Consider the following 12,760-nt stretch of genomic DNA (forward strand, 5'->3'; position numbering starts at 1 on the left):
GTGTAAGGCTTCAGATTACGAACATCTGAACTCAGCAAAAACAAGCAAAGCAAATTGAACGCTACGTGAACACAACAGCTGACAAGGCGTGTGGATTCGACGCGTTCGTCAAGCGCAAGAAGAGCCACTGGTGCAGAACAGAAACCGCATTGATGATAGGGCTGACCCAGCGCGGGCTAAGAAACTGCGCCTCTCTCTCTCTCTCTCGGTGTGTGTGAGACAGGGAGACTGAGTACTTGCGCTTTCACTTCTTCGCCTTTCGCCACTTCCGCCATTAGCATAAAAGAACATCATCCGCCAAGACATACAGCATAAGTATCAACAACAAAGAACCCTGCGAGGGCAAGGTTGTTAGGAGCGGCGAAGATGAAACAAGCAGCTCCACTACATTTGTGCGATGCCGCTACGCACGCTTCCGACACACACACACACGCGCGCGCACACACGCACACACACGCACACACGCACACCGCTTCCCCTCGGCCACACAAGCGGCGTACCGACCTCCTCCTCTCGAGGCTGCGACCGATTCGCTCGCGCGCGGTCAAAATCGACTCGGGGGTCACGACGTGCGCCAACTTTCTCCGAGTACGCGTTGAGAGGCGCGCCGCTCGTGCAGGTCGAGGATGGAGGACTCGGCTCCTGCCCGCGCACACGGCGTGCGGTCACCCGCGCACTCCCGGAGTGCTGACTCTCTTCTTTCGCGCCGTGAACGACAGCGAGCGAGCATTGTAGGCTGACGCTGCACACAGCCACAACGCCGCTTATCCATGACTAGGGTGATGCGTGCACTTGACGCCTAGCAGCCCGTGAAGACAAGCCACCCCCCCTCGTCCCGCCGATCCAGTCTTCTCAACACAAGCAACTCCTTCGCTTGGGCAGCCATCGCGTGCGTAGACAAGGCCGACGCCGGCTTACAAGAGAGACGCGCTCCTCGCATCAGTGAAGCTGTGTGCAAAGAGGAGCGACAAGGAGGAGTGCCGCTGTTGGGGGGGGGGGGGGGGGGGGGGGGGGCAGGCGGGGAGGGGGGGAGCCCGCCGATCTTATGCAAGCAGCGAGAATGATTTGCACTTGCCTTCAAAGGAAACCGCGAGTCGTGCGCCGGGCGGACGGGACGAGACGATCAGCGCTGGGTTGTCGCCCTTCGCGCTGGTGTCCGCTGAGTACTATTCGCGTACTCTTCGAGTGCGCAGAACGCTGACCCAGTGCATGCGCCCACTGGGCGACTGTACAACGCCCTCTCAGGCCACTACGCATGCACTGTCCGCGAAAGCACCTGCACCGCTCCGGCGTAATAGGCGCGACAGCGGCCGCGCGGCCTATCCCATACACTCACTGCATGATGGATGGCGAAGCAGGCGCGGCCAACCGCTGCCGCTGCTGCTGCGGCTACTAGTGGCCGCTGGCGACAGGTGCGGCCGCAGCATACCGCGAAGCATGTGGCTTTTCTTGGGCCGTGCGGCGCATTGTGCATGCCTTGCAAAGAACGTGCGCGCTCGTGGATTGGAAACCGCGCTTTTGAGCCAGCCGGATCAGAATCGATGGTTTCCATTGAATATATATAGTCGGCTAACAAATTTATGAACGCACCAAATCTCACTGCGTTACACGCCATCCGCATTCAATTTCGCTGGTTACCTGCGATACTACATCTAGCTGTTTTTTACTTTCGTAATAAAATTCGAGAGCAGTACTGGTTTAACACTGAAAATGGTCTGAAAAAGCACCGAGCAGAACCGATAAGCACTTAATCTGCGTTCTAATATACCTTCGAGCATCAAGGAGAGAAGGAAGCATTTACTGAAAAGCAATGAAGTCCTAAACTCCAGCTTTGAAGCAGGCTGTCCGAAAAGCATGGCGAGATCAAAGTAAATACTTTGTAAGGAAAATATAGAAAATTAAACGCAGCATTTGCGGTGCTCACATTGCGCACAATATATGCACTATATTCACTGCGTATACGCTGGACGTCATACAAACAAAAATAATTAAGACACTGCGCGAGCGCAGTATGTGCGCAGTCCGTCAGCTCATGGTCCTGTCACCAAAAATGCCCAACGTTTGATATGCAGAAGGGATTTCTTTGAAGCTTGAAAAAGGCTTAATATGAGGTGCGCAGCCCTTATTATTGTCGTTCTTGTTGTCCACAAGAAGATAATGGCGCGTACGCACTGCGGAGGATTGGCCAAAACACCGGCGGCGACTGACGTTAAAAACGTTAAAAAATGAAATAAAATTAAATAAAAACTGTTTTACTAATTAGACCAAACCGCTATCACGTAACAGCTTCTTCCATGCATGACCATGTATCTCTCGAAAATGAACTGGAAAAAGTCTTCCCACGTTCTCCTCTGCAACTGCTCACCATTAATCCATCAGAGACGAATTTCCGAGATTCCTTGAAGTACCTGAACGAATCCTGGCTTCAGCTACACAGCTGAACTCATTCCGAGGCTCCGAGACACGCTGCCGCGAGTTCGATATTGGGTACAGCCTCGCAGGCGTCACGTAGCTGTGACGCAGCGGTGACGTGCGGCTGACCACCTTTACGAAATCATTCGCCCAGATGTGACGTCGCTACGAGATTCGCACAATAGCGAGGCGAGCTGCGTCACAACTCGCTTGTAAAATAGTGACGTCCCTGCACACGTGCGAGCTGCGGAAACGCGAAATCACGAATGGATGTACTACGATCGTTATATCTGACAACAATAATAGGAATGACAATGTTCTCATTTTCTTTTCTTTTTTTTTTTAAAGAAGGAAATAGAAGATGCCGCCCCGAAATACAGTGAGGAGAAACGTGTTTCGCGCAAGTATCAGTGCATGAGTGCGTATTGTATGCACGGCGTTCCATTTTATTTGAAACGACATAACTACAGAAAGGGCTTTCAATAGTTAAGCGGAGCATGCTAGACAATTATTCGATTAATATTCACCAATGCGGTTGAACGCGGTTTGCACGACTGGCTAGATAAACTTGCCTCAAGATCCATTTGCAGCTATTTCAGCATTTTGATGCAGAACGTGTTTGAATAAAATGAAACACCCTGTATTCAAGCGCCCACGAGTGTTCCTGCACACCTCTCGCGAGAATACGGTGGCTGAAAAGTAAACAAAGGTCTTCCATAGGACAACCTGTGCTACTCGTATAATACTGTAGCGAAGCGTAAGTCGGGACGGAACGGTGGCTCCGCCGCATCGAAGAAGGGGACCAGCAGGCGTCGATTAGATGCATTGGTCAACTTAATTTATTAAAGGTAGATGCGAATCACTGGTTAAACTTGGAAACTGAGACAAAAATATAAGAGGTCACATAGTAAAACAGTCAGTCATACCCCGGGGCGTGCAGCATCTTTGGAGCGGAGGTCCCGAGCAGCAGCCGGGAGGCAGCCGTTCCTCTCCCGAGTCCCTCTTCGCGCCAAAAACCCGCTCTTAAATACGTTTGCCCAGGATTCTGGGGACACTTTTAGTAGCCAATCGGAAATGCTGTTGTTGGAGCCAATGACAAGGATTTCTTTAAAACAGAGCAGCCAATAGCACGCCGGTGCCCACGAGGTTGTTTACTCGAGAGCACCGCGTAAAATTCCCCGAAGACGTGCGCATTTCCACTCGGCACACAGATACAAACACACAAAACGACACCCGAGACACAGGGAACGCAAACCTCGCAGTCGGTGCACCACGCGACCCGCCGTCCGCGCCTTCAGCCCTCGCGGCTCGTCTCCGGCATATCTGGTCCGCCGGGCAGTGTGCCGCCCGAGGCAATCACTTCGCGCGACTCTCCTGCAAACCACAGGGGGTCCGCGCGCCCGCTCTGGTGGCCCGGACGCGGCCGTGGGCGACCTCTTCCCCTCGCAGTTTACTGCGTTTTACTCTAACTAAACATTCACACAAGGCCGGGGAGGAGCCGCACAATGCCTGCTTACAAAGAGCCCCAGAGAAAACGGCTCTGCCAAATGTCGGAGTGTGAGCCCCTCTAATGGCTCTCCGCACAGCAGGGAGCACACGGACAGCAACAGTCGCACGGCGGGGAGAAGAACACATTCAGCTTGTAGAGAAACTGGCGCGCGAAACCTGCGAAGCTCGCTACGCGACACCTCCCTCCTACGAAAAAGAGTGTCCCACTCGTTTACAAGAATCGAATACAAAGGAAGGGCGTGCACACTTGATACAAGGCAATAAAATAAAATCCGCCAGACAGTACCGCGCAACAGGACTAAACTTAATACATCGGCTATTCTAAACAAGGCATGCCAAAACGAACGCGAAAATTATTTGGATTTACATGACACAGGCAGGATGCACAAACATACAGATTTAACAATGCAATCGAAAACCTTACATTGCACTCTCAAAATGTTCGTATGTACATTTTTACACAAAACACAAGTTGTCTGCTGGAACGGGCAGTCCGACAGTTATTTCAGTTTGTTCCTTCATCTGCACTGTAGTACTCCTCGGTGTCACTTTCGTACCCGTGCGTCTTGACCACTTTGGGCTCTGTGTGAGCCCCCGCACGGCCACAATCAGGGGACGACCGGCTGTAAGAATACACCTCAGTCGCACTGTCATCCGACGTTTCGTGATCGCTGGGTCGCACTGTAGGGGACACAGCCGGTATTGATTTTGCATACACACTAGCACTGCGCGCGAACTCACGACCACCATCACCACCGCAATCGCTGTCTGGTGACTCGTCGTCGGCGTCCTCTTCTGAATCCAGACGAGTGTGGCAGCGCTTCAGACGGCCGACGTTGACGACATCTCGCTTGCGACCGGTGCGATTGACGACTTCCCAGTTGTTCTCTGCCACTTGCCGAAGTAGACGGAACGGCCCGTGGTACCTGTGGAGCAGTTTGGTGGTCTTCCCTTTCGACCGAGAAGGCGTCCACACGTACACGAGGTCTCCCGGATAGAAAACAGCATTACGTCGCTTTGAGTCGTATGCCTTTTTGCTTTTCTGCTGCCGCTGCTTCTCGCGCTGAGCGACTACTTCGCGCGCCTGTTGAAGCCGCTCTGTCGGAGGTATAGGCTGGAGAAACTCGACTGGCCTGTCAGGTGGGGCTTTCCGCGTGTGGCAGTTAGGGCAAGAGAGCGCGTAGTTCGTCACCTGTGCGAACATCTTAGGCCAGAAGTAGCGCTTACGTATTTTCTCCCAGGTGCGCTTGACTCCGAGGTGGCCCGCTGTGAGATCATCGTGGCAGCTTCTTAATATTTCAGCTCGCAAGCTTTTTGGAATTACCATTGCGTCGTAGTCTTCTTCGAATCCTTTCGCCCTCCTGTGCAACACACCGTCGATTATTCGAAAACACCGTGCCGTTCTTCTCAGTGTTCTGACAACGGGTGAATCCGGGTTCTCGAGGTGTTGGATCATCTCCTTCATCCAAGGGTCTTCCCTCTGCTTCCTACCTATATCCACGCGACCCAGCACAAGCAGCGGTGCAAAGTTTTCTTCACTAACCGGTGCCGGTTCATGTGGCAGGCGAGAAAGAGTGTCGGCATTTGCATTCTTCACACCAGGGCGGTGTTTCAGCGTCATGTCGAACTCTTGTAATAGCAGGGACCATCTCATGAGGCGTCCGTTCGGATTTTTGACATTCATCAGCCATGCGAGGCTGGCTTGATCGGTGACTACGGTGAATTGGCTTCCCAAAATGTACGGGCGGAACTGCTTGCAGGCATACACGACAGCGAGGCATTCCTTTTCTGTTGTACTGTAGTTGGTCTCCGCCTTGTTAAGATGACGGCTGGCGTACGCGACGACATGCTCTCGACAGTCTTCCCTCTGGACCAGCACAGCACCAATGCCGTAGTCGCAGGCATCGGTATGAATCTCGACGGGCCTGCCGGGCTCGAACTGACGTAAAACTGGCGACGTAGTCAGTTTTTGTTTGAGCGCTTGCATTGCCGCTTCGCAGGCCGCATCCCACTCAAAAGGAACGTTCTTTTTGGTCAAGTTAGTCAAAGGCCGGGAAAGTAGAGAAAAGTCTTTGATGAAGCGCCGATAATAATTGCAGATTCCCAGGAAACTCTGAACTCCTTTCTTGTTTTTCGGGGCTGGGAGCTTTTCGATCGCGGCTATCTTCTCCGGATCTGGTCTAATGTTGTCGCCAGTCAGCACATGGCCAAGATATCTAATTTCTTGTTGTGCGAAGCTGCATTTTTCAGGTTTCAGACGCAAATTGGCTTCATCAAGAGCGCCTAACACCTTCTCCAAGTCCTCGAGGTGCGCTTTCATTGTTTTCGAGAAGATGACAATGTCATCTAAGTAGGCCAGGCACACCTTCCAAAGGAGACCGCTCAGAACCTTGTTGATCATTCTCTGGAATGTCGCGGGGGCGTTACAAAGTCCGAAAGGAACGACGTTGAACTCATATAGACCGGATCCGCATGCAAATGCTGTCTTCGGTTTGTCCTCTTCACGGATTCCTACCTGCCAATAGCCTGAGGTGAGGTCGAGCGTGGTGAAATACCTGGCCCCTTGAAGCACATCTAGAATGTCATCAATCCGCGGCAGTGGATGCACGTCCTTCCTCGTGACTGAGTTCACTCTCCGGAAGTCAACACAGAAACGCCAACCGCCCTGCGGCTTCTTTACGAGAACAACGGGCGATGACCATGGGCTATGCGACTCTCTGATAACTTCGTCCCGCAGCATCTCTTCGACTTGTGTCTTAATAACTTCCCTTTCGAAAGGTGAGTGGCGGTACTGATGCTGACGAATGGGGCCAGAGCTACCCGTATCTATAGCATGCTCCGTTACGTGGGTGCGCTGGATCGGATTGTCTTGGCTTGTAAATAGATGACGAAATTTGTGAATCAGTGACGAGAGCTCACCCCTTTCAGATGGCGTCAGGTGTGGCCCAGTCTGGATGTCGAGGTGCTCCATTGCCGAGGGGTCTTGTGGCACGGCGAGTCCAAGTTGCGCTTGATGAAGGGAGGAGGCTGAGCCGATCTTCGTGCCGCGGTGCACCACTATGGGCGATAAGGTGGGATTAGCGACACGCACAATTCCTATTCCGCCGACCACGGTCATGACGGTCCGTGCTACTTGCAATCCATTCTTCAGGGTAGAGTTTGGCTCAACGAGCTGAATTCCGTCTCTCGGTATTTGAACCTTGAGCACGGCCTCCGTACGCGGCTCGATGCGGACTTGGTCTTCGCTACGCGCCGTAACCACGTTGGCCTCCGACTGCACACTAGCCTCCAGGTGCAAGTGGTAGACTTCGCTCCCAATTTTTAGTTCTTTTCGGCAAAAATCAATCAGCAAGTTGGTCTGCCGACAAAAGGGGAGCCCTCCCAACAATTCATAAGGGCAGTCGTTGAGGACGATGAATTTTACGCTGACTTTGAATGATCCGAACTGAAGAAGTACTTCGGTTTCTCCCACAGGTGACAGCAAATCCCGGCCGATTCCCTTGATAAAGGTGGTGTGCTCAGTTGGTCTGACTTTGGATGAAATTTTGGCCGCCAAGCTAGAAGAAATTATGTTTACGGATGCACCGGTGTCAATCAAGAGGGCGGTCTTCGAGTCGTTAGCCTCGACTGGGACAGTTAGGAGCTGGTCCTCGCTCATCACACATACTGACCGGCCGGGCTGACCACCCAGACCCGGCCGTTCCCGTTTCCCGAGATGGGAGCTTGATCGGCGCACGCACTTCTTTGCTCTCGGTCTTGGTCTCTCCACCGCTGGCGACAGTTACGAGCTATGTGGCCGCTTTGGTTGCAGTAGTTGCACCGTGGTCGCTCGTTGTCGGCACGCGACGTTCGCGGGGGCCGCGGGGCACGGGCACGAGAGAGTTCTTCCTCGATTTTCTTTAGCCGCATAGATAACGACTCCAAGGAGTTGGCAATTGATTCAAATTCTCTCTCACCTGCGTGCCCTTGTTGTTGCCCGTGGGATGTTGCTGTGCAGGTGGGCAGCACGTGAGGCTGTCCGAAGACAGGTGATGCAGGACTTGGCTGGAAGGTAGCTTCGGTGTGTGCTGCAGGGATGGCCAATCTGTGAGCGTTATACTCGGTCGTCAGGTAGGCGGCGTGGACCTGGGTCGACAGCCCTTGAGCAGTGAGTCCCATCAGCGCAGCTTGGTTGAGGCGCTGCAGTATTTGCAAAAAATCTGCACAAGTGCTCGGGTTGGCGATGATCATCTTCTCCATGGTCGCCGGTTGGAGGCCCCGCAGCAAATGACGCAGTCGATCCTCTTCCGGCATCTTGGCGTCCACCCTCGCACACAGCTGCAGAACGTCATAAAAATACTGCTCCGGAGACTCTGACGGCAGCTGCACCCGGTTTTGAAGTCGTAAATACGCGATTTCCTTAGCGTGGCGGCTGCTGAAGCAAGTTTTGAGCTTCGCCGCCCATTCGATCCATGAACTTGGCGCACCAGTCAGTAGTTCCGTAGTGTACCATTTTTTCGCATCGCCGTCCAAAGAAATATACAGGAATTTCACCTTTGTTTCGTTGTCCCATGAGTTGAGCGAAGCGACGTGCTCGTAACAGGTCAGCCACTCGGCCACGGACTCCTCCGGGGTTCCCCTGAACACAGGCGGGGCGATAGATGGTCTCGGTTGTGGGATCGTCATCGTAGCGATGTCTGCGGGCGTCCGGCTTTGCTCCCTTCTCAGATTGGGGCGCATTTCGAGTAGAGCGGGGTCTTCGTTACCACGCAACCTCCACCACTTGTAGCGAAGCGTAAGTCGGGACGGAACGGTGGCTCCGCCGCATCGAAGAAGGGGACCAGCAGGCGTCGATTAGATGCATTGGTCAACTTAATTTATTAAAGGTAGATGCGAATCACTGGTTAAACTTGGAAACTGAGACAAAAATATAAGAGGTCACATAGTAAAACAGTCAGTCATACCCCGGGGCGTGCAGCATCTTTGGAGCGGAGGTCCCGAGCAGCAGCCGGGAGGCAGCCGTTCCTCTCCCGAGTCCCTCTTCGCGCCAAAAACCCGCTCTTAAATACGTTTGCCCAGGATTCTGGGGACACTTTTAGTAGCCAATCGGAAATGCTGTTGTTGGAGCCAATGACAAGGATTTCTTTAAAACAGAGCAGCCAATAGCACGCCGGTGCCCACGAGGTTGTTTACTCGAGAGCACCGCGTAAAATTCCCCGAAGACGTGCGCATTTCCACTCGGCACACAGATACAAACACACAAAACGACACCCGAGACACAGGGAACGCAAACCTCGCAGTCGGTGCACCACGCGACCCGCCGTCCGCGCCTTCAGCCCTCGCGGCTCGTCTCCGGCATATCTGGTCCGCCGGGCAGTGTGCCGCCCGAGGCAATCACTTCGCGCGACTCTCCTGCAAACCACAGGGGGTCCGCGCGCCCGCTCTGGTGGCCCGGACGCGGCCGTGGGCGACCTCTTCCCCTCGCAGTTTACTGCGTTTTACTCTAACTAAACATTCACACAAGGCCGGGGAGGAGCCGCACAATGCCTGCTTACAAAGAGCCCCAGAGAAAACGGCTCTGCCAAATGTCGGAGTGTGAGCCCCTCTAATGGCTCTCCGCACAGCAGGGAGCACACGGACAGCAACAGTCGCACGGCGGGGAGAAGAACACATTCAGCTTGTAGAGAAACTGGCGCGCGAAACCTGCGAAGCTCGCTACGCGACAATACTTCCATAGAATTCTGAAAATGGGAATAGGCGAAAACGGGGTCGAACTTTTCGCGAACCACGGCACAGTTCGCATCCGGAAACGATAGAAATAAAATTGCGAAGCAGACGGTGCACCACACCTTCAAGCTACTACGTCCGCAGAATACTATATATATATAAAATATCCGTGGGTGGTGGCGCCACATGACACGTCAGTCCCGCACACGGCAACAAACAAAACATCATGACAATTAAATATGTGAACAGGTTCATAACTGTACCCTGAAAACACATTGATGATGACCTCCGGATCAGTCAGCTTTCGGAGCGAAATCTGAGGCGACATCTATTCCTCGTGACTAATGAATCCCACCATAAGGCAGGTTAGAGGACGCAGCATGCAGTTTTCACGGCCAACCTTTTACGATCGCTTTCACGAAAATTAAGGCACTTACTCTGTCGGACGGTATTAGCTGCGTCCAATACTCTACGCGACTTCGTACAACCCGAACTGTGGGCGGTAAACCGGCGCTCTCGACCATAAAGAACGGAAGCACTACACGTCGGCGCCTATGGAAGACCTCGAAAGGGCCACCGCGCCGCCCACACCGTCTGCCTTCCGGGAGAATCGCAAAGGCGACGGTGATTCACGCCGCCGCTCCACGGACGACGCAACTCGCAACGTGGCCCCCGCACGAGACGGCGCCGTTACTGGAGTAATTTGCGTCAAGGCGGCTGCGCAAAGCTCGCAACTATAAACCGGCAGCCAGCCCGCTTTCGCCACGAGGAGACACAGCACGCGGCGCGCCGACGCTCGGTGAAATACACCGCGCCTGGCGTCACCGCGAAAGCTGCTCACCTTCGCACACCAAGCAAACCGCCTACTATAAGTATATGAGTGGTTAATGGCTACCCCGCACGCCGGTGGCTGGGTTATATAGTCACTGCACTGGAATGCTTCACTATATCGGATTACTATCTTTTTTTCTCTAAATTACTTACCCCCGTCTGTATGTTAGTGCTATGCTAGTGCTAGTGCTAGTGTTAGTGTTAGTGCTAGTGTTAATTATGTTAGCGCCATGGCACAAGGTCTGTACACAACGTGAGGTACAGTCTTTGCCAAAAGTTTAGAGCCCAGGGGATCGAACTCCGCACCTCCCGCATATATGAGGCGGTTGCTGAAACCAGTGTAAGCTGCCACTGCGGTGTGTGACTACCTCTTTTGAAGCTAATACACCATTATTTGATTTAATATATTTGAAGAGCTTACTGTGCGTGCATGTGTGTGTGTTCGTCCGTAATGCAGGATTTCCTCGAATATATAAGGTCGAGCCAGCCACGGCCGAATGAAAACAGCGGAAATTATGCCCAGGCATCATCTTTTTTTTTTTCCACCTTCCCGGTGAAAGCGTAAACGCATCTTTCGCTTGAATGACTCGTGATCGCTACCGTACCGACGAGGTCATATACGAACCCCACCTCCGACGCAGCTAAATAGAGGAACGCATATAGTTCCTGCGTCAGTGCAGTCGCGTAAAGGCGGCGTTTTGCGCCAGGACACTCGCTCAATGCCACTGGCCGCGTTTTGACATACACGCACAGATAAGCAAGGTGCCGGAGGCATTCAGTTCCCAACGCATTTTCTGCGGTGCAGGGGGAAAAAAAAAATAAACACGAAACCCGAGAGGAGCGTGGGCGAGGCCAACGTCCACTGTAAATGCAGTGACGAGTAGGCTTTAACGGAACGAGTTACAAAACTTCAGCTTTGGGCGGTGAAACTCGTTCAAAAACACTTGGGGCTATTACAACGACTCAAAAACCGCAAGATCCCGTAATCTCAGATTCAATTTGTGCGATGTCAGCGCACGTTAAAGAACCCCAGGTGGTCGAAATTTCCGGAGCCCTTCACTATGGGGTCCCTCAAGCCTGAGTTGCTTTGGGACGTTAAACCCAAACAAACAAACAAACAATTCCTCTCTCTCTCTTGAAAGCGTAAGCGATGCCACCCACGTGGTTTGCGACCACGGAGGTCACAACAACAGTACAACGGCTGATGCGCAGACCCAGAAATAAACGAATTACAGAGAACTTCCGGCAATATCTCATTGATGGAAACGGGGACGAGGGGGACAAAGGGGGGAGGGGGAGAGAGAGAGATGGGGAGGGGAGGAGAGAGAGTGAGAGAGAGATGGTGAGGCCATGCGCGCACGCGTGTCTGAGAAAAGGGACCCTGACCACCAGCGCGTACATACAGGGGACCACAGCCGGCCATCCGCCCACTAAATTACAGGCGGCCAAGTCGCGCATCAGCGAGGCGGCACAGCAGCCGACGATCGAAGGCGGCAGCCGCCGCGGTATTGTATATGCGGCGCATCGCGGCACGCTGCCTTGTCCCGCACGGCGTTCCCGAACGTGCCCGCACGCTAGAGGGACCTTTAATCGATTCCGGCACTGAAACCATTAGGGCCCGGCAGCACAGGTCGCCGCGAGGACGACAGCAGCACGGTAGCCCGCAGCCGCTTACACCTCCTCCTCCCCAAGGGCTCGATGTGTGGGTTATTCGCGCCCGACATTGCGCTGGCACGACTCACACGGTGACCCGGCTACTACACACCCGGCGCGACCTGTGACGGCGTCTCTGCACGGGTGGCGTGCGGGACGCAATCTGATTGGGCACTGCTCGCACCGATATTCGGCAACCGAGCTTGTTTTGCAGGAGTGCACGCGTACGGTATATCCCTACAGGTAAAGACAAAAAAAAAGTAAAAGTATGTTCCGGCAGGAATGTGTTTTAGAATGGCCAACGACTGCGAAACCTTACGAGGCACTCTCCGGACATATCCACCGCAACGTGAACGTATCCGTGAATGACCAATGTTATACCGTCAAAATTACGATCGAAATTTCTGTATCAAACAAATACCATCAAAACTTAGTAATTACGACTCAACGCAGTGACGAGGATACACCAAAAGGCCGGAAGTTAGGATTGAAGCACTACTACCGTAACCTTTAATTCTTCGCCTTCACTTCTTCCCTTGGCGTCCAGCTTCCTGCGGTTCTACTGCTTCAGCGCAGCAATTTCTTTCTTGCTTCGCTCCTATTTCTATTTTTGCACCACTGACAGCTAGCCTAACCCATGTAAGGTTCG

At 53.2% G+C, this 12,760-nt stretch overlaps 1 protein-coding gene across 3 annotated transcripts in view; it reads right to left on the minus strand.

Moving 5' to 3' along the window:
* The window catches only part of LOC149340978 (uncharacterized), a 135,996-nt gene that overhangs the window by 70,317 nt on the left and 52,919 nt on the right, over positions 1 to 12,760 (minus strand). The window contains exon 1 of one of the 3 annotated variants that reach the window (XM_089549924.1): positions 2,366 to 2,689. The exons of the other annotated variants lie outside the window; for them this stretch is intronic. The gene's annotated coding sequence lies outside the window, so the exon portion shown is untranslated. Of the gene's footprint in view, positions 1 to 2,365; positions 2,690 to 12,760 lie in introns of those variants that run through there. 3 annotated transcript variants of the gene reach the window in all.

This window comes from Amblyomma mixtum, chromosome 6, assembly GCF_055824585.1.
Source record: "Amblyomma mixtum isolate Tamu chromosome 6, ASM5582458v1, whole genome shotgun sequence".
Lineage (NCBI taxonomy): Eukaryota > Metazoa > Arthropoda > Arachnida > Ixodida > Ixodidae > Amblyomma > Amblyomma mixtum.